This window comes from Peromyscus californicus, unplaced genomic scaffold (genome assembly GCF_007827085.1).
Source record: "Peromyscus californicus insignis strain IS unplaced genomic scaffold, ASM782708v3 Scaffold_3__1_contigs__length_106647218, whole genome shotgun sequence".
In the NCBI taxonomy this organism is placed as follows: Eukaryota; Metazoa; Chordata; class Mammalia; order Rodentia; family Cricetidae; genus Peromyscus; species Peromyscus californicus.
In genome coordinates, this window is record NW_026294551.1 from 51389753 (window position 1) to 51411585 (window position 21833).

Genomic DNA, 21833 nt, shown 5'->3' on the forward strand with positions numbered 1-21833 from the left:
ACCCGTGTGAACCCACACACCCGTGTCATGACCACACAGTTACAGAATGTCATATGAATAAGAAAGGTAGGGGGCTTCTCAAACATTTCCTACCGTCAAAAAGCCCTTTATCCCAAATAATTTCCATATAACTCAATCAAATGTTTTTACTAAAATTAAATCTTAAAGAAATTTATTACAAACAACTCTTTGTTGTGATATAATTTTTACCATTTGTTAAAAATGACAGCAAATTTGCAAACTAGTGAAATGCTTGTATTTGTTTATGTTTGGCATAAGGAATTAAATCTTGATGGAATATTTGATACTGTAGACATTGGGAATCTTCAGTGTTTCTCAGAGTTGATGGATATTTTACATTTCTGGTACTTTACACTGATGTGCAGCACACATTCCAGAAGCTGGTAGAATTCTACTCCAATCCCAAGCCAAAATTCACTTACAATCTCTTTATATCACTCAAGTCAGCAACTCAAAACACCAACTTGTAAAACGGAATGTTCTCACATAATGCAATGCAAAGATATTTTAACTTGATTCTTACATGCTAGATAATGAAAATAAGAATATATTTAAATCTTTACATTCCAAAATTAAGGTATCATGTTTCTATGAGAACAGAAAATCTCATATGTACAGGGAAAATGCTGTAAGCAGAGCCAACAATAGCCTAGACTCTGAGCCAAGGTGTTTCAGGAGCATCATAGAGATTGTATGGTGCTCGAACTCAATCAGTGCAAAATACTCATATTGTGTGCTCAGAACTATAGGTGTGAGGAAGTCACATGGTACACACTGCAGAAACACCTCAGACTCAGTGCACATTTGAATTAATCTTGCCCACTGCATGTACACAAACCTGTTGCTCTTGTCAACATTTCCCAATCCCACATTTAGTTAAGTCATGCCGTATGGAAGTGGGATTCACAGCTTGAGAAACTGATGTACAATGGTAAAAAGGTGGGGACCAGAAGGCTCGGTGGCTAAGAACTGCTCCTGTAGAAGATCGGAGTTCTACTCCCAGAACCCACATCAGGCAGCTCACACCGTAACACCAACTCCATGTGGAGGAATTCATGGCACTCACACACAGGTGCACACTCAAATACACACGCACACAGAAACACACAAATATGTACACAAGTGGGCACACACAAACACACAAATCATTTTTTTTTAATTTTTATAAAACAATGACAAAATTGGATTCCTCTCCACTGCTCACCCATCTACCAGAGTAGGACTTGAGACGTGGCAAGGCTGTGTGTTTGCCACAGAGTAGGCCTGCCGGTCTCTATCCCCAGGCCACCCAGTTTCTTTCTGGATCAAGCTTCTGCTCCCCTCCCAGCCAGGTCATGAGTCTGGCTTCTCAGTGCCTCCCATCTTCTCTGGGCTCTGCAGGTGTGCTAGCTCTGACTGTGGGAAGCTCTGAAGCTCTCCCTCTTTTTCTCTCTTGGAACACAGTATTTTCCTTATTCTAACTCCTATCCTGCACTGTGTCACAGGCAGGTGGCTTCTCCCCAGACACCTTACCCAGAATCTTCAGGGGTTTTATTTGACAAGAGATAATTCCAAGTTTTGACCTCCCTTTCTGCTGTATTTATTTCATCAGAAGTTTAGAAATGACTTAAAACTGAACGAATTGAGTAGTTACAAGTGAGGTCAAGGTTCTGTTTGTTTGTTTGCGTGTTAGTTTGTTTTTTGAGACAGGGTTTCTCTGTGTATCCCTGTCTTTCTGAGAAATCACTCTGTAGACCAGGCTGGCCCCAAACTCAGAGATCTGGCTGTCTCTCCCTCTCGAGTGCTGGGATTGAAAGCCTATGTCACTACACCCAGCCTGAAGTCAAGGTTGTGTATGACAGATGAAAACACTGGGGTTATTTGTAAATAAGTGAAAATGCTAAAAAAAAAAAAAATCAATAGCTAAATATCAATTTCTAGGTAGCCCATGCCTCCTTACTGATGTGGTTAGGATGCTCTGAGAAAAAAAGCCATGATAGAGCAGACTCTGTGTCAGGCAGAGAGACATAGTCTCTATAACTGAGTCTTCAACTTGGCTCCTCTGGAGGACCTGTCATCTGGACAGTTGCAAAGGTTTTGTGGCTTCAGTCCGATACTGGCACATTCACGGGGAAAACAGAGAATAAAATATCTCAGTATTAATTTTCCTTCCAAGAAATGTTATGATGCCCTTTCTGTGTTGGACGTCTCAAGATGCGATCTGTGCAGGCTGCACAGCTGTTGTCATTTTACAAACACACTTCGTGGTGCCACCAAGAGACTCCTGAACCTGCAGTAAGTTTCAGATCCTTTAAAAGGTCTGAAAGGGACAATAAGTATTTAGAAATAGACTTTAAAGTATACTTTAATCCAACAGGAGCTAGTGATTTGAGAAAAAAATGTGTTTTATATAATGAAAAAGAAGTTTATTGACATGTCTACATCTTTTGTGTTAATGATAATTAAGCACAATTATAAGGGTAAAACTCTCAAAATTGAACTTTAAGATGACTAAGGGTTCATCCTTTTTAAATGTCCTGTAGTCCTTAGCTTTCATTAGGAAAATTTATGTGACATTAGGTTTTAAAATGGCAACTATCAGCTCAAGTAGCAGTCTGGTCGGAGGAACAGCTTTTTTTATTTTTTAACTGCAAATACCCTTTAATGAAGACGTTTTGGGATCAAGTTACCAGCTGTGGCTTAGCTGTGAATAAAATGAGTTTTTCAATGTCACCTGATACCAATAGTCACAATAAAGAGCTGAGGGAACGTGCTTCTTTGCTTGAGGTGGGGGGTGGGAGGTGGCTGTGTTTTCATTTTGCCTGGTCCTTCCTTACATTGTTAGAATATTTTATTTAACATTTTGTGTCTTCCAGGAGAAATATTACAAAATTAAAAACCATAATCCTTGGTTCTTGACACCTTAAATGTTCTATTTTTTTTTTTAGCCAAAAACACCTTTATTTTTTAGTCCATATATATATATCAAATCTTCTTATTCCTAAATTATCAGGATTAGACTAGAAAATTGGATGTTTTCCTTCAAAGTATTTCCCTTTGACAGAAACTTCATTTTATAAAATCTAAACATTAATAGTTTGAAAAAGAACAGACTCTAACATAACTCAAGGAACTCCATTGCTACTTCAGCCCTTCACCAGGAAGCAGCATTGTTACATTGTTTCCATTTAATAAAATCTGATGTAATTTTGTATCCTTCTTCCTTCTGGTGCAATTTCAATCTGTGGCATCTTCTAACAGCATATTGACAAAACATCATCCAATCCTAGAAGTGTACCAACAATTTTTTATCACTCTTCGTCACAGCATGAGCTCTTAATCATATACGCTTGTACATAAGGTCTAGTGAAGGAGCTGCCACAGGTTCCTGGTCATGTTAACCACCATGGCCATTCAGGAATTATGTTTTACTTTAACACATGTACAGTGCTTCCTTCAAGGTGTGGCAGCCATGCTTGGTCTGGGATGTGTATAATCTGGTAATCGAGCCTAGACCTCTGAATTCTTGTCACTCCATCTTACAACAAGCCCAAATGTCCAACATGCCAGAATGCGGCAAAACAAGCTAACCTTCCCACGGTGAACAATGTTGGCTCAAACCAACAGAACCCCTTTTAAGGGCAAGGGCAAAGTATACACAAACACACTAACTCTTATCAGTGTGATCCTGGGGTCACCTCTGCTGCTTTCCCACTAGGTGGTGGTAGGAACAAATGTTTCCATTAATTCTGGAGCAGACAAAGCCAAGGTAATAAGAGCTTGGTGAGAGAGGGTGGGGCAACTTCAGGAGAGAGGTCCATGCAAATGACTGGACTTCCATTGCTCTATGAGTAATCTCTAGTAAATATATTTCTATTCACTAAGATAATCTTAATAAAGAATTCTTTGAGATGTGGAAATGTCAGAAATTAGGAGCAGATGTTAAATTTACATCTCTCCAGAAATATCACACAACTGTTGGTCAACAAATATTTGAGCATACATAAATGAGGCTATATACACTAGATGCAGATACAGACTAAGCATGAAAAAGGTATACATTCAAGTGTCACTTAAAATATATTATCAGATAATTTGAACTCAAGGAATTTAATTTTACTTATTGTTTCTTTCTTATACAATTTCTTTCTAAACAATCCAAGAAAAGTTAGAAATGACTCTACAAAGAATATGTAGCAAGTGTGTGACTTTTGGACTTCTGAGACCACGACTTATCAAAGCATACTAAGATTTATAAATCTAACCATGTTTTTTTATGGTAAGTTAATCACTGTCTTTATTACGGTTTCTATTGCTGTGAAGAGACACCATGACCATGGCAACACTTACAAAGAAAAACATTTAAATACCATAGCTTACAGTTCAGAATTTCAGTCCATTACCATTATGGTAGGACATGGTGGTGTGCAGGTAGACATGGTGCTGGAGTAGGAGCTGAGAATACTACATTTTTGAACTGCAGGCAATGGAAAATAAACTGAACTAGGCATAGCTTGAGCATAGGAGACCTCAAAGCCTGACCACACAATGACATATTTCCTCTAAAAAGGCCATACCTACTCCAACAAAGCCACACCTCCTAATAGGGCCACTCCCTCTGGGGGTCATTTTCTTTCAAACCACCACTCCCTGGTCCCCAAAGACTTGTAGCCATATTAAATACAAATGCATTCAGTCCAACTTTCAAAGTTCTCATAGTCTATAACAGTCTCAAACTTATTTAAAAGTCCAAAGTTTAAAGTTTCTTCTAAGATTCATGCAATCTCTTAACTGTTATGCCCTGTAAAATCAAAATCAAAATGCAGATCACATACTTCCAACATATAATGGCACAGGATATACAATATCGTTCTGAAATGGAGCTATAGTGAGGAAATACTGGAACAAAGCAAGACCAAAATATAAGCTGGGCAAACTCCAAACCCTGCACCCCCATATCTGATGTCAAAAGCTCTTCAGATCTCCAACTCCTTTCAGCTTTGTTGACTGAAACACACTTCTCTCTCTTGGGCTAGTTCCACTCCCTGTCAGCAGCTCTCCTCAGCTCCTCCATAGTTCTGGCATCTACAACAACTTGGTGTCTCCAAGGCAATCTAGGCTTCACCTTCACAGCTTTGTGAAATGGCCTCTCTAAGTTTCCATTCAGGGACACCCTGGACACATGCCTGGCCTCCGTGACTTTCCTTAGTCCCTCCTTAACTCTAAAGCCAGAACCATGTGGCTAAAACTACCAAGTTCTGCTACTTGCTAGGGCTGGAACTTGGCTCCCTTGTTCAATTGCATTTTCACCAGTTTTCTGTTTTCAATGCTTTCCTCCACTGCCTAAGCTTGGCTGTTCTGGAACTTGCTCTGTAGACCAGGCAGGCCTCGAACTTAGAGGTCCACCAGCCTTTGCTTTCCAGTGCTGGGATTAAAGGCATGTACATTCACACCCAGCTCTAAGCTTTTCTTAATGTATTTTCACAAGTTGGAAAGTTGGCTGAGTGGGGACTTGCCCTGAGATCACCACTCCTGTTATTCCATTTATTAATCTGTTTATCTCCTTGAAAACAGGACTTAGCTCCATTTCACATGCTGATGCTCTTTTTCTCCTAGAATTGTACATCTTATGTTTTTCCTTGTTCATCTTGATTCTTTTGATTATATATATTCATTAGAGTTTTTCTGGTGCCCAACATTCATGGTATGAATTCACAAAAAAGCTGCCTGCCTGTGGCCTTGCAGGACCCTGCTCAGACCCAAGCTACCCTCAGCTAGTTGTGGTGAAGCACACTGGTTGGATTTGCTGAAGGAGGCAGAGGCAGGAGGATCCTTTGAGGGCAGCCTAGGAGGCTTGCTAAGGAGAAGCTTTGGCCAGGGCCCAGGCACAAACGGTGACAGCAGGACCACGGAGGCAGAGGCTGCTGCTCCGAATTGCTGGCTCCTTCTCATCATGTTGGTGACTGCGGTGATGCTGCTACCTGGGACAAAGAGTTTACTGCTGCTTGTTCAGAGAAGAATTGCCATGACCATCGTGTTACAAGAAAGGATCGGCAAAGGTCAGTTTGGAAAAGTTTGGCAAGACAAATGGTGGAGAGACATTGCTGTGAAGATTTTCTGTTCTAGGGAAAACATCATGGTTCCAAGAGACAGACATTTATCAGACTGTGATTACTCCAAACCACAGACGAGGCACACACACACAAAAAAAAATCTGCAGGGAACCATGACCACGCCTAACAGCAACTTTGAAATCTTCAAAAAGAATGATGAGACCCCACAAAGATGATTCCACATGGACTACGATAAAGCCATTAAGCCATTCACACCACTGAAAGATCGACTTTGGACAACAAACTGCTCAGGACAATTTGAGATGATCCAGCCTGACAGACTACTTGAACAAGGACTTGAAACAAGCCCTGCACTTTCTCATGATGCAGCAACTGGACAAATGATACAGGACTTGACAATTAACCCAAAATTTTCTTTTCAGGATTCCCTAAAGATATCTTTGCCCCTAGAAAGTAGGAAGTAATTTTAAGAAAACGACGCCCACATTCCCAAGAGGTGGGGTGGGTGGTTTTGGGTTGTTTAATGAGTTATGGATATTGTCGTTGTTTACAATGGTTTGTTACAAGTTGTTAATTGTTAATGGTCAGGAAAAAAAGCTGAACAAGGAGATTAGATTCAGAGGTTTTGTTTAAAGAAAAAGGAAAAGGAAAAGGAAAAAGAGAATATAGATATGAGGTAGATCATCGAATCTGCTCTGAGAAAAAAGATAAAGAAATAATAGGATAAATGGGTAGATCACTGAATCTACACTGAAAAGAAAAAGGGGAAGATATAAAAATGACAAAAGGTAGATTATTAAAACTTTTATGCAAAGAAAAAAGAGAGAATGTGAATATAAGATTAAAAAAAGTCAATTTTTTTTAGCCGGGCGGTGGTGGCGCACGCCTTTAATCCCAGCTCTCGGGAGGCAGAGCCAGGAGGATCTCTTTGAGTTCGAGGCCAGCCTGGTCTCCAAAGCGAGTTCCAGGAAAGGCGCAAAGCTACACAGAGAAACCCTGTCTCGAAAAACCAAAAAAAAAAAAAAAAAAAAGTCAATTTTTGAATCTACTTTTAAAAAGGAACTACTTGTTTTAAATAGGATAAGTAATGAAAATTTTTTTTGTCTGAGTTTATCAAATGTTACTGGACTGGACATCATTAATACATATAATGGAGTTTTTGTCTGAATCTGTCAAATGTTAATGGACTAGACATTATTAATGTAATCTTGACTGTGTATATTGTATATACTTATTGAATATAATTTTTCTTGTATTAGTTATAAGTCTTTTTTTAATTTTAAGCAAAAAAGGGGAAATGTGGTGGTATTGTGTTCCCCAAAGTATTGTGCACCTTAATAAACTTATCTGGGGTCAGAGAATGGAACAGCCACTAGATACAGAGGCTAGAAAATGGTGGCACTCACACTTTTAATCCTAGCCTTCTGGTGGCATGGATCTCTGTGAGTTCAAGGCCACACTGGAAACTGCCAGTCATGGTGACACATTCCTTTAATCCCAAGAAGTGAGCCTTTAATCCCAGGGAGTGATGGCAAAAACAGAAAGATATATAAGGCTTGGAGACCAGAAACTAGAAGCATTTGGCTAGTTAAGTATTTGCCTGGTTAAGCATTCAGGCTTTCCAGCAGCAGATCAGCTGAGAGCCATTGGGATGAGGACTCAGAGGCTTCCAGTCTGAGGAAACAAGACCAGCTGAGGAACTGGCGAGGTGAGGTAGCTGTGGCTTGTTCTGATTCTCTGATCTTCCAACATTCACCCCAATAACTGGCCTCAGGTTTGATTTTATTAATAAGACCTTCTAAGATTGATGCTACATCTTATATACAGCAGAGTAATGTGTATACTTGGCAATATTGAAATTTCCTTAGCCAATGCAATTAATTCAAAACTTGTTACTCTGGGGTCCAGCAGACATTTTGGACAAGGGCAAAAAGAAGCCACATTTTCCACCAAAATATCACAAGAAAGATCTTTAAGCAACATCCTAAAATTCTTCTCCTCTGAAATCTCTTGAGCCAGGCCCTTACAGTTCATCAAATCACACTCAGCACCTGCTTTCTATGCTCCTTCCAGTGTGGCCCATTAAGCAGCACTTAAAGCATTCAATTGCTTTTCTAATCCACAGTACCAATGTCCATATTCTTTCAAACAAGAGCATGAACAGGCCTATCACAACAATATCCCAATTCCTGGTACCAACTTCTGTCTTACTTGAGTTTCTATTATTGTGAAGAGACATCATGACCATGGTAACTCTTATAAAGGAAATAATTGCATTAGGGTGGCTTACAATTCAGAGGTTCAGTCCATTTTCACCATAGTGGCACATAGCAGTATGCAGGCAGACATGGTGCTGGAGAAGGACCTGTGAATACTACATCTTGACCTGCAGGCAGCATGAAGTGAACTGAACTAGGTATAGCTTGAACATAGACTTCAAAGCCCACCCCAGAGTAACACACTTCATCTAACAAAGCCACACCTCCAAATAGGGCCATTCCTTTTGGGGGACATTTTCTTTTTTTTTTTTTTTTTTTTTTTTTTTTGGTTTTTTTTCGAGACAGGGTTTCTCTGTGTAGCTTTGCGCCTTTCCTGGAACTCGCTTTGGAGACCAGGCTGGCCTCGAACTCACAGAGATCCGCCTGGCTCTGCCTCCCGAGTGCTGGGATTAAAGGCGTGCACCACCACCGCCCGGCTTTTTTTTTTTTTTTTTTTGGTTTTTTTTCGAGACAGGGTTTCTCTGTGTAGCTTTCTTAAAAGCCACCACAATCACCTATACTGCAATGTTTTCATCCTATAGTAACAGTTTGCAACTATGTTAATGCATTTCCTGAATAACTTATTATCAGGGACTATGGGGGTTCAGCTATTCAGGGTCCAGGAAGAATCTACAACCATCTGATAATCTAATCTTTGATGATATTAAATGAATCTATGTACATGAAACTGTTTAGTCCATTCACTTTATTTTTCTGAGTCAAGATTCTTTCTACACGGCTTCAATTCTATTCTTATACTTACCTCCTCTCTGTCATTTCTCCTCCTGTCCTCTCATAACTCTAACTCTTTTCCATCTCCATCCTCACCTTCATCCTCTTTCTTCTCCATCGAGGTTCCTTCCTGTTTCTCTCCCAGAATCAGTCTCTCCCTTCCCAGCAGCCTGACTCTTCCAATACAATGCAAAGCTCCCAAGGTCCCTATAAGAGCCATGATATCCAGCTTGATTTGCAACCCAAAAGGGGAGTGAATAGAGGAGGTGGGATCAGATAAAACCTGGAATAAGTCAGAAAGGGAATTTATGTGCTCAAAATATTCTTATAAGTGGTTAGGTGAAAAATTACAAGTCTGTCATAAATGTGCTCAAACTACAATCTTACAGGTGGTTAGATAAAAGAGTCTATAAGTCACTAAAATAAAACTGCCTCTATTTTTTATGCTGCCATATACGGGCAGGGCAAGGTACCTTTTCTCAGAGCTAGGAAACCTGTCTCATAACTACATTGCACCTGGTATGCAAAAAACCCTTTTGTTCTGAGTCAATTGCTCTGGAATGCCATTTAGGCTTTGAGAGAAAGGAGGGTCTGAGCTTCATTTGCACAAGAAACAAAGCTAAGCCTAGGAGACAGGTGGTGTCTCCCTAGGGGTGTTTACATTAATTCAGGAAACAACAGTTGGTCTGTTTGCTATTTTGGCCTAGGATGCTTGAGAAGAATTTCAGGTGAAATACACTGTTGAAAGATCTTGGGGAAGTTATGAGTGTACACGAAATTCATAGCAGAGGACAGCTGATATATTAAAAGCTTAATAGCACCAAATATTCCTTGATGTTTGGCTTCTCCTCCAGAAGGATTCCTTGATCCTACTAGGTGTTGGTTATGCCGCCGAGCTGCCCCTCGTGGCTGGTCACCGCCCGCGGCGGCCATGCCCGCAGAGGAGCATGCCCGCGGAGGAGCGTGCTGATTGAAAGAACCATAGCCATGGTTACCTTTTTAGAGCTTTATTGGGGTGGGGGAGAGACAGAGAAAGACAGAGAGAGAGAGAGAGAGAGAGAGAGAGAGAGAGAGAGAGAGAGAGAGAAGGGGGGGAGAGGGAGAGAGGGGGACCGACAGGGGGAAGGAGCGCAAAGGAGAGGGGACAGAGAGAGCCCACAGGGGGCTCAACCGCTTTTTAGGCTGGGAAGCCGGCGAAGGCTGATGACGTAATTAAAGGATGTAAATAAGGACCAAAACCTTACATCTCAGACTTTCCCTTATTATAAAAAAAAGCAGGTAGATGGGACTAGGGGCGTCGTTCCTCTCAAAAACTGCTTCCAGCTGACTTTTGGACGTTGGTTGGCTCTGGGGGGAATGGAGAAGGGGAGTCTTCTGAGGTAGACAGGCGTTGTGGGATGCTGTCTGTCATCCGTTTGCTCTGGAGACATGTATCCCTCTTGGCTGTGGCTGGGAACTTTCTGTTTGACAAGATGCTGGTGACACAGAAAAAACTTAGAGAGAGAAAAGAATCATTATTATTTTATGTTGACATTTATGTGAGGTAGATCCGGCCCGTCCCTATGGATTTTGAAACATGTTAAGCTTTATCAGAGACAGATTATTTTAAAGTACCTGTTTCCTTTACTGGTTCAGCATCTAGGAGACAGGTGATCAATTGTTAAAAGCATCTCATAGTAATAGATGTTAACATTAAAGTCTTTTTGTAGCGCCCAGACGCTTTTGGGTCTGGGGGTGTAAATACCTTTTAGCTGTTACAGTTTCTTATTTGATGATCTCTGGTCTCCGGTTCTGTGGTGGTCCTGTACCATTAGCTGAACAGTGAGTTAGAACAGGGAACTGGGAAGAGAAAAGCTTGTGGTACATGAGAATTTTTTTTTTTTTTTTTTGGAATTAGGGACAAGGCAAAGATCAGGGCCCTGTCTGTATGCACATGAGAAACACAGGCAGTGGATCTGGAATGAAGCAATGAGCTCTTATTTTAGGTGGAAATCTTTTTTCATTAAGTAACTCTGAAAGTGCAATTAAATCAGGTGAAGTGGTAAGGCTGTCCTCTGTACCCGACAATAAAGGAGAGGTGGCATCCCAAAACTCCCAGGACTGAGTCAGTGGCTCTGGTGTCCAGAAGGAAAGAATTGGATCGCTTCCCTGCTGCGTTCTGGGTTCCCTGCCATGTCTGTAGCCAAGCCTAGGTCTGCTGAAGGTCTTAGCTTGATGTACCTATGCATCTTGGTGCCTGGGGGCAGTCAGCTGACTCTGTCTTTCTAGGTGGCACTTTTAACAAGGCTATCGATGGCCTGGCAGGGCATTCTCTAGCCCGTGGCCTTTTCCTCACTTAAAACAGGGACCCAACAGCTTTTGGGAGTCAGCGAGTGCCAGCACTTGGCAATTTTGTTTTCGGGCTTTTATTTCTTCCCTGGCACACCTTAAATGCCACAGATGACTCTTTTGCCTGTGGGGTCAGGAGCCTTGCTCTCCAGATGCTTAAGTTTTAGTCGGGGAGGTCTGGGGAACAAGAGACGAATTTTATTCTATGTCCTGAATTTTTTTTTTTTCCTGCTGATTGATGGCTTAAGGACAGCTTTTGGAAGATCTGCCAGTAGGCAGACTATAAACCGATCCTTTCCGGAAGACTTGTCTGAGGCTATAAGCAGTTTTTTTGGCTTAAGAGCCATCCTGACTACTGTAAACTTATTTGTATGGATCTTAGCCGCTTTTAGACCCGTCTGTGCTTCTCAAGGCAGTTTGAGAATGAGTGGGTGGAGTTAAGGTGAGTTAGGGCGAGTCCTAGAAGCCGCCCAAGCCTGCCCACTTGAGCCTGCCCACCGCCTGTGGAAGTTAGACAGAAAAGGTTGCACGTGGAGACGCAGAAGTGGGGAAGGAGCAGGGTTTCAGAACTTTAGCAGAAAGCTTGGAGATAAAGTGACTCTTATTTGCCCGTTCTCTGGCAGAAGTTCCCGCGACTCTGTTATGCGGCCAGATTTACACTGTTATGAGACCAGGTTTACCGGTGCCCGCCCCTATCCACCAATATATCCGCCCTTTTGTCGCATGGGTGTAGCCGAGAGAAAAAAAATAAAAAATTAAAATAACAAACCGGGATCAGACTACAATCTTGGGTGTCCCCAAAGAGTGGAGAGAGATCCATGAATCAGCTCAAGTTCACCATCCTCTTCGTCAAGGGATGTGAAGGGCTGCAGCTGCGCCGCAGTTGATCCACCCGGTAGACCAAGACAGCATTTACTTTCTCGTCAGAAACGAAAATGTGCCCGTTGCTGGTGCAGCTCGAGGACAACCCCCGGGGTGTCCGTCACAAATAATATAGCTCAGACTACAACTGCGCGAGAACGGCGGACTTACTGTGGTGAAGAATCATGGCGGTGGCGGTGTGGGGGTCCAGCGGAGGCAGTGAGGGACGCACGCGCGCTCGCGGTCTCGCGGTCTCGCTGGATGGGGGAAGAGGCGGCAAGCAGCAGCAGTCAGCAGGTCCTCGGTGTTCGGTGGTATATCCGAGTCACGGCACCAATGTTGGTTATGCTGCCGAGCTGCCCCTCGTGGCTGGTCACCGCCCACGGCGGCCATGCCCGCAGAGGAGCGTGCCCGCGGAGGAGCGTGCTGATTGAAAGAACCATAGCCATGGTTACCTTTTTAGAGCTTTATTGGGGTGGGGGAGAGACAGAGAAAGACAGAGAGAGAGAGAGAGAGAGAGAGAAGGGGGGGAGAGGGAGAGAGGGGGACCGACGGGGGGAAGGAGCACAAAGGAGAGGGGACAGAGAGAGCCCACAGAGGGCTCAACCGCTTTTTAGGCTGGGAAGCCGGCGAAGGCTGATGACGTAATTAAAGGACGTAAATAAGGACCAAAACCTTACACTAGGTATAGTTTTATCATATACAGCTGAATCTCTATTTCATATTCCTGCAGCCCATAGCAACTTATCAAATATATTCTAGCTTAAAACAATCTATTGAATAAGAATGTTTTGGAAAAAATGTTTTAGACACAAAAACATTTCCCACAAAAATCAACTAATTTGTGTAGGGAAAAGGGGCTGGCTAAGAAACCCTCCCTGACCCTGGAGCCCAGAACTAAGGAAAGATGGTTCAGATAAGTCCAGTGAAAGAAACACAGTTTGGTTCAAATAAGAGCCATCTATGTCCCTGGCCAAGTGACTCATGAAACCAACCAATCACAGAGCAGGACAATAGAATCCTAGCCCTGGGGCCTAGGACCAGGGAAAGAAACACAGCCTGGGATTGGGACCTGAGCCAGAGAAATGAACCAAGGAAACATGCTCTGACTCTGAAACCAGTACAAAAGAAACATTCTTGGTCCCTAGAATCAGAGACAGTGAAAGAAATGTGCCCTGGCCTTAGAATTAGCTAAGTAAGGCCAGTGAAAGAAACACAGTATGGCTCAAATCAGAGTCATCTCTGCCCCTGGCCAACTGACTTGTGAAACCAACCAATCACAGAGCAGCACCCTGTCCCTGGGCTCAGTGAGATCGGAGCCATCTCTGATCCTGGCCAAATGACTTGTGAAACCATTCAATCACAGAGTAGGACAGTAGCATCCTGGCCCTGGGGTCCAGGACTAGGGAAAGAAACACAGCCTGGGTTTGGGACCTGAGCCAGAGAAATGAACACTTTATCTCCAAATCCAGAACCAAGAAAACATGCCCTGACTCTGAAACTAGTGCCAAAGAAACACTCCTGGTCCTTAGAATCGGAGTCAGTGAAAAAATGTGTCCTGGTCTTAGAGGCAGTGTCAAAAAGCCAAGAAAGGCCAGTGAAAGAAACTAAGTTTGGCCCTGAAATCAGGACCATCTCTGTCCCTAGCCCATAAAACTGCCAATCCCTGGGCAGAAAAAAACTAACCAATCACTGGTTTACTCTGCCCCCAAGACTTCCAATATAATCCATGCTGCCTGGTCAGTTGTGGGCTGTTCTCTCCACCCTGGTAAAGGTAGTTACTCTCCTGGACTTCTCCTTCCCAAATAAATCTCTTTCTCAAAAGTTTTGGATGTGAAGATATTCATTCACTGGCATAGAGAAGGTCCTTGCTAAGACATCCCTCAGTAGACAGAGCAAGGAGTAGTTGAACAGAAGACCCTTGCTGAGATGTCCCTCAGTGGACAGAGCAAGAAGGAGCTGAACAGAAGATCCTTGCTGAGATGTCCCTCAGTGCACAGAGCAAGGAGGAACTGAACAAAAAATCCTTGCTGACATGTCCCTCAGTGGACAGAGCAAGGGAGAGCTGAAAGAGCTGGAAAAGTAACACTTTTCTTCTGAGCCAGAGGAGATTGCTACATTTCTGCAATTTCTTAGGCAGGAGAAGCAGAATTCTGCTAGGAAGACCCCTTAAGTGGGGGCTGAGCAAAGCTCAGCTGTAGTGGCTCTCCAGGAGAGGAGCAGGATTGTAATATCCTACAGGGAGACCATCCCCCATCACACCAGGTATAGCCTGACTCTCCAAAACAGTTAGGATACCCTTCCCTGCAGAGCTGTCCTGGCAGCTTCAGGCCTGACTTTCCCAAACAGTCAGGATACCCTTCCCTGCTGAAGCAGTTTCAGGCCTGACTCTCCTGAGTCAAAAAAGCTTCCCTTCCAGGGCTGAGCTATCTCTTTGCAGCTCCAGCCATCAGAGCTGTCCTAAGCAGCTCCAGGTGTCTGGGACACCTCTAGGGTAGAGCTTTTCTGAGCAGCTCAAGGTATTCTGGATACTTTGCCCTCCAGGGATGAAATGTCTCTTTGCAGCTCCAGCCATCTGTGCTGTCCTAAGCAGCTCAGGGTGTTGCCTGACTCCCCAGGTAGTCAGGATAACTTTCCCAGAGTTGCAGAACTCACATTTTGATGCCAAACCCTGGGACCAAACCCATAGAGTTGCAACAAATTTACTTACAATTAGGATTCATAGGGGATCACAGATACTGAAGCAACAATCACAGAGCCCATATGGGTATGAGCTAGGTCCTCTGAGTATATGGTATGGTTGTTAACTTGGTGTTACTGTGGGACTCCTAACAGTGGGAGTAGAGGTATCTCTGAATCTTTTGACTGCTCTTGGGATCCTTTTCTTCCTACTGTGTTACCTCATCCAGCTTAGATATGTGGGTTTATCCCCAGTCTTATTGTAACTTGTTATGCCATGTTCAGTTGATATCTCTGGTAGGCCTGCTTATTTCTGAAGGGAAATTGAGGAGGAGTGGGTCTGGGAGAAAGGGGAGGTGTGGGGGTAGACTTGTAGGAGTGGAGGGGGAAGAAGTTATCATCATGTGATAGATGAGAGAGGAATAAATTCTTTTAATGTTTTAGAAGAAAAACTAAGGGCTTTGTTCTAAAGTAAAATGACAAGCAAAAAACACTCCTTGGTGACAAAAGTATTCATTGACAAAGAGAAAACCTTGGTAACAAGTGGGGCTGCAAAAATTATATATCTACATGTAAAAGACTGATTTCCCCTCTACCCTGCAGAGCAATCAACTCCAAATGCACCAAAGACATTAGCGCAAGACTTGAAATCCTGGGTCTGCTAGAGAGAAAACAGTTCATGGTGCCAGCAGAGATAAAGGCCTTTCTGAAGAGGATTCTACTCATCCAAGAAATGGGACAAATTGATAAATGGTACCATATCAAATTAAAAACTTGAGGCTGATGTTTTGGAGTCCATGACCATCATGCGAGGAACATGGCAGCGACAGGCATGGTGTTGGGACAGCAGCTGAGATATTACATCCCTATAGGCAAGGAGAAGGTGGAAAGAGCTGTAGCAAGGGATTCCACAGAGCCATTGCATCTGGCTTGAATTTCAGAGTGATAGCACCTAGACTTTGAACTACTTTTTGTTTAGAGTCAATGATTGTTACCTTTTATTTAAAATCAGGGATAGATATCTGAGTTGCTCTTTTGAAGGATTTACAGAGCCTTTGCCTAACTTACTCTTGGATTACCTGGCAAACAAGGAGGTTTCATGGCTGAGAATTGTTTAGGCAAATGGTTCCTTCAAACAAATCCAGATAAGAGTTCTTGGTATACAGAAATTGGCTTGCTAGAGGTGCGATTTGTGTAACAATAAAGGAGATTTTGCAAAGCTACAAAGAGTCAGTCCATCTAGACTTTTGCTAAGCCTGAATTACATTTTGGAGTGACCTCTTTTCTTCAACTGACCCACAATAAGCAGAACACTGACATGGGTACCCAATGTGGTGTTTGGAGAAAGAAGGGATCTGGACACTCCAGGACTGGAGGTTAAAATTGTACTTATGTGTGTAAGTAAGGACTCCAGGATTTGGTAGGGACACGAGGAATTTAAACTCCCCATCTCTGAAGCAACATTATGTGCAGTTGTTAAAATGCTTGTAAAAAGGAAAAGCATTAACTGCACAATTACTGCAAATATAAAAGATACACATAAAATGGCTTCCAAGACAAAGAATAAATCAAGAGAAAAGGCCCTTCTCAGTAGAAAAGGGGGAAATGTTTAGTCAAGAAAAAAACATTTTCCTGGTAGAAGAAGGGGAATGAAAATGCTCTCCCCAATAGTTATTAGTTTGAAATTACAGACATAATAGATCTGAAGCAATTTAAAGAAGAAATGGTTGCATATGGAATGCATTCACCCTATGTAAGAGTTTAAATAATGAGGCTGCTCAGAATAAAATTATTCCAAAAATTGGAAGAGATTAATGATAACTGGAACCCAGAGCTCTCTGGCTGCACACTGCTGTCAGCTCTTGTAGCAGAGGGCCCACCAGCAACTGAATTTCAAGACTGATAGGCAGGGACCCACAGCTGTAGCATGAACTAGCACAGCAGGCCTAAAACTTAGAATTTTCTTGTTTGTTTATTTACTTAATTTTGGTTTAAATGATTGTAATTTTTCCTTCAGAGCAGGAATAAATTAATATTAAAGGTCCTTTCATGGGAAAGTTTTTGTTATTCCCTAATGTCAGGAATAACATAATACCAATGATCTTTTCATGTGAGAAAAACATCCCGAATTACAGGAATAACTTAATATCAATGATCTTTTCATGTGAGAAAAAATTAAAACATGCCCAACTTCTAGTAAAAAAAAAATAACAATCAGGACATAAAGTACTGAGCCACTGCTGTTTGAATTTTCAGAGATATTAGTCATTGATTGTATGGAGGATGTTCTCCCCTCTTGATCATCTAATTAATGCTTAAATGAATGCTTAATTTTCATAGTAAACAAATGAAGAGAGTAAAATTCATAATTTTAAATTATATCATTGTGTATGCTATTATCTAATTGTCCCTGCTTGGGACTTGGCTCTGCTCTTTGGGCTGCTTTCTGGAGACTTATGGTTGAATTCTATAAAAATGTAACAACTGAAACAGAGCAGATTCTCAGCTTATTAAATAATGTGGCTGCTAAAGTGAAAGCTCATAGAAATAAACTCTTACTGATAAAGAGCCTAAGAAATTATTGTTCCACAAAATTAAATGCAGGTAAATTATTTGTTCCACACTATTAATAATCAACAGGTCAAATTAACATGTTACTTGGGATCTGTAAAAAAAAGTTTCCTTTTTTTTTAAGATTTTATAAAAATGCTCCATGGGTATCACCTAAAGTAACCTCTTAAAATCCTATTGAGATTGTTTTTAATGTTTTTATTAATGACTTTTGAAAAGCACAAAAAGCATATTTACATACAAAGTCCACATGTTCCACAAAAAAAATTGTACCCACTGTGGGTTATACTGCTCAAATTAATATTCCTACATTTCAGAAACAGCTTATAGAATCATGTTAAAAAGTAGATACATTCCTGGAAAAGGTATAGGAAAGAATTATCAAAGAAAATCCCAGGACCAGGGTGCTGCTGTTCTGCTCTGTGATTGCTTAGTTTCACTGGTCAGTTGGCCAGAGGCAGAGTTGGCTCTGATCTCACTGAGCCCAGGGCCAGGGTGCTGCTCTATGATTGGTTGGTTTCACAAGTCAGTTGACCAGGGGCAGAGATGGCTCTGATCTGAGCCAAACTGTGTTTCTTTCGCTCCCCTTATCTGAACCATCTTTCCCTAGTTCTGGGATCCAGGGTCAGGGTGAGTTTCTTTATCCAGCCCCTTTTCCCTACACTAAGTGTGAAAAATGTATATAATGAACTATTTAAAACATATTGTGAAATTGTTTAAACTCAAGAAATTTAATTTTACTTATTGTTTCTTTTCTGGTCTAAGTCTACACTGTTCAAGAGAAGTCAGAAATGATTCTACAAAGAAGATGCAGCATGTGTGTGGTTCCCAGAGTTCTGGGACCATGCTTTCTTAGAACAGACTAAGAGTTATAAATCTTACCATGAAGTTTTATGGTAAATTAATCACCTATCCTGGCAGTGTTTTCATCCTGAAGTAAGACAGTTTGAAATTATTTCAGTATATATCTTGAACAACTTGTCAAATAAGTTCTGACTTAAAACAATCATCAAGGGGATGTTTTACTTTTGTAATAGATATTTTATCTGTAGCTCTGAGAAAGCGAAACTAGAGGCAGCCAGCAATATGGTTTGTATAAAGAAAGCAAGCAGAGTAGGTAGCAAATACACTTCTGGGGTCATGCCCAGAATTATGAAGCAAACTATACATTGGCCTTGCCAAAATGGGTGAGTTTCTCCAGGGTCTTGCCACAAGGAGAATTTGTTCATGCTATTCTCAGGCCTTGTCCCCTGAAGAAGTCACATGGCTCCCAGCAATCATGGCTAGGAGCATGGCCACAATCATGCAGGCATGGTGCTGGAGGAGTAGCTGAGAGCTTACAACCTGATCCCTGAGCAGCATGCACTGGGACCTGTGTGGGCTTTTGAATCCTCAAAGCAGATCACTGGTGACATACCTCCTCCATCAAGGACATACTTCAAATCCTTTCCAAACAGCTGCACAAACTGAGGACAAACATTCAAATATATGAGCTATGGGGACCATTATCACTCAAATCACCACAGCATCTTAGCACAGCCAAAATGACTGTTCATAAAAAAAAAAAGACAAATGCTGTAGCAGATATGGAAAAATAAGAATTCTTAATCATTGTTGGTAGGAGTTGTAGTGGTCTGAATGATCAAAATATATTGTATCAGAAAGTATTTTACCAGAACACTGCAGCAGAGGCCACGGGAAGAGTGCTGCTCACTGGCTTGCTCTCCAGGGCTTGCTCAGCCTGCTTTCCTATACAACCAAGGACCACCTGCCTAGAGATGGCACCACCCACAATGGGCATGGACTTTCTGTATCAGTCATATTTTCCCAGGAGTAGATTCACAACAGTCACCTGCCACCAAGCCCAATGTCCTGAATTGGATCACAGGGTTGTATGTGGTGGGAGGAGAGGACAGACTCCTGAATGTTGTTCTACAACTTGCACATGTGATCCATGGCATGTGCACATACATATATCACCCACTACTCTATCCCCCTACTCACACAAATAATCAAATGTTAATATTAAGAAATAACCCCTCTCTGAATACTCATTACCATACAGGCTCAATCGTGTGTGAGCTGCAGAGTTAACTGCTGCCAAAGATCTCAAAGTGGTGCTGGGCTTGCAATCTATGTGTTCGACACAGAAAAGACCAACAGAAGTCCTAACCCACCCATAGCCAGTAGGCTAAAGGCAACTGAGCCATTCCCTTCCTTAACGAGCCTTACTGCAAATTGGAGTCCTTGTAAGATGGTATCTCAAAAGCAAATGGAACTTGAGTTTATAAATTTATAACTTTCAAAGCCAATTGAAATGTATATAACTATTGAATTAAATTTATCATGTCCAATAGAATGAAAGATTAACTAACTGTGGTAGGTACTTTTGCTGGCAGTAGTAATTGGTTACTACTAGCTGTAGTAACCACAGCTAGTAGTAACCAATTATGAAATGGTAATCCCAGAAACAGTAGCAGCAGTGGCCGCTACTGCTATAACAGCAACAATGGCAGCAGCGATGTCAAATTCTCTTCTGGAGCATGTGGGCATCCACTGGCATGAACACAACTCCAGGAACACGAACTGCCAAGGCCTATTTTTCTTGATCCCAGCATGACTTAAGCTGGAGCTCTGCAAAAGAACAACTAAGAACCATAAAGAAAAAGCAGGCAGCTCACAAGGAGCAGAACTAATGGTCTCATAATGGCTACATTCAGCCTCACAAATTTTAAGGTATCTTCAAAGAGGGCTAAATGAATTTCAGGAGGTCAATAAATGTTGCACAGAGCCACTCCTGAAAAGTAGGTACTACACCAGCTTGAAGAGAATTGCGAAAATGAAAAGGCGGGTAATGCCTGCGGGGCACTCACCAACCTAAGACAGAGCGCCTGTGTGGCCTGGGCAAGTGTCTCCATGATGGGTAAGGTGACCTGCTGACGTCCTACTCAACCTAAGTCAGAAACTCATTTTTTAGTAAAAGGGAAGACTTGTAGGTCCCTGGCCCCAGTTTTGGGTAACTGTTGCCTTGCTTGCTGACCTTGACCTTGATATCCTCCCTATGCTAATTCCCTGCCGGGTTCCACCCTCCTGAATGCTTAAGGGAAGTTCCTTGTCTGTGTATCCTGCATATTGGGCATTAACAGCTTAGATGCAAGTTTGTAAAACATCAGTAGCGAACTTCTGCTCTCCAGGGTTCTCCCATTGTGCTGTAAGCCTGTATTTAAGACCTCCTCCCTCCTTCAATAAATGGCATTCAGCATTAAATAAATAAATAAATAAATAAATAAATAAATAAATAAATAAATAAAAATAAAAAAGAATCAGGAAGATGCTTTGCATGAGCAAACACAGCCCATTGGGCAGAGCAATGTCATTAGGAGCCCAGCCTTCCTGTATCAAACAAAAAGATGCATATTCAAATCAGGGGTGTGATGATGTTTTATTTGTGCTGAAATGTGATATTTTATTTGTTAATAAATAAAGTTTTCCTGGAAAAAAAAGAAAGAAAGAACCACCTCTCAGTGTAAGCACTTCTGTGCCAATATTGTGGGTCAGGCACTAACTTAGGCGCAGGGGACATAACAATCAACAAACAAGCTAAGTCCTGTTTTCCAAGACTTTCCATTATATTTGTATTAGAAATGACAGAAACAAATCAAGTCTGTGCTGTTTGGTGGTAACAAGTGTCAAACAGAAGAATGAAGGAGGGTAATTCTGGAAGGGCAGCTCTGCTTCAGAAAGCAGGGAGCAAGCTTCTGAGTAGTGGGAAGTCATTCCAAAAGAATGGAGAAGCCAGTGCAAAGGTCCTGAAGTAAGCAAGTTCCTGGTGTGTTCAAGGAATGTGGAGCAGTAGGAAGGTAGAGCAGACAACCCACAACAGAGTGAGTGAAGAGCAAGAAGTAGGATCTAATGACAGAAATATGGCAGGGTGGGGTGAGTCAGGTCATGTAGAGCCTTATGACCCAGTGGAAGGAACCTGTGTTTCTTTCAGAGCAAGACAGGGAGGATTGCAAGACAGAGGTGAGGAGGTGATTTAAACAAAATCTATATATTAGCTTGTGACTTTGACTTCAAAACTGAGAATATAAAGCATCAGCAGGAGAGTTAGGATGCTGGAGCAGAGACCCAGGATGCCGGCTGGACCAGTAGTCTCCTTGGGCACAGTGAAGAGTCAGATTACAGATCTGTTCAAAAGCCAGGGTCAGGGCTGAAGAGATGGATCAGTGGATAAAGCACATGCTATGCAAGCATGAGGACATTTGCTCTGATCCCAGCATCCTCACAAATGCATGCTGGGATGGCTACAGGCTTGTTATCCCAGAGCTCA

At 42.1% G+C, this 21833-nt stretch overlaps 1 long non-coding RNA gene across 1 annotated transcript in view; it reads right to left on the minus strand.

The window, feature by feature from the left end:
* Nucleotides 1–21833, minus strand: part of LOC128122491 (uncharacterized) — a 48040-nt gene that overhangs the window by 25821 nt on the left and 386 nt on the right. The window lies entirely within an intron of this gene.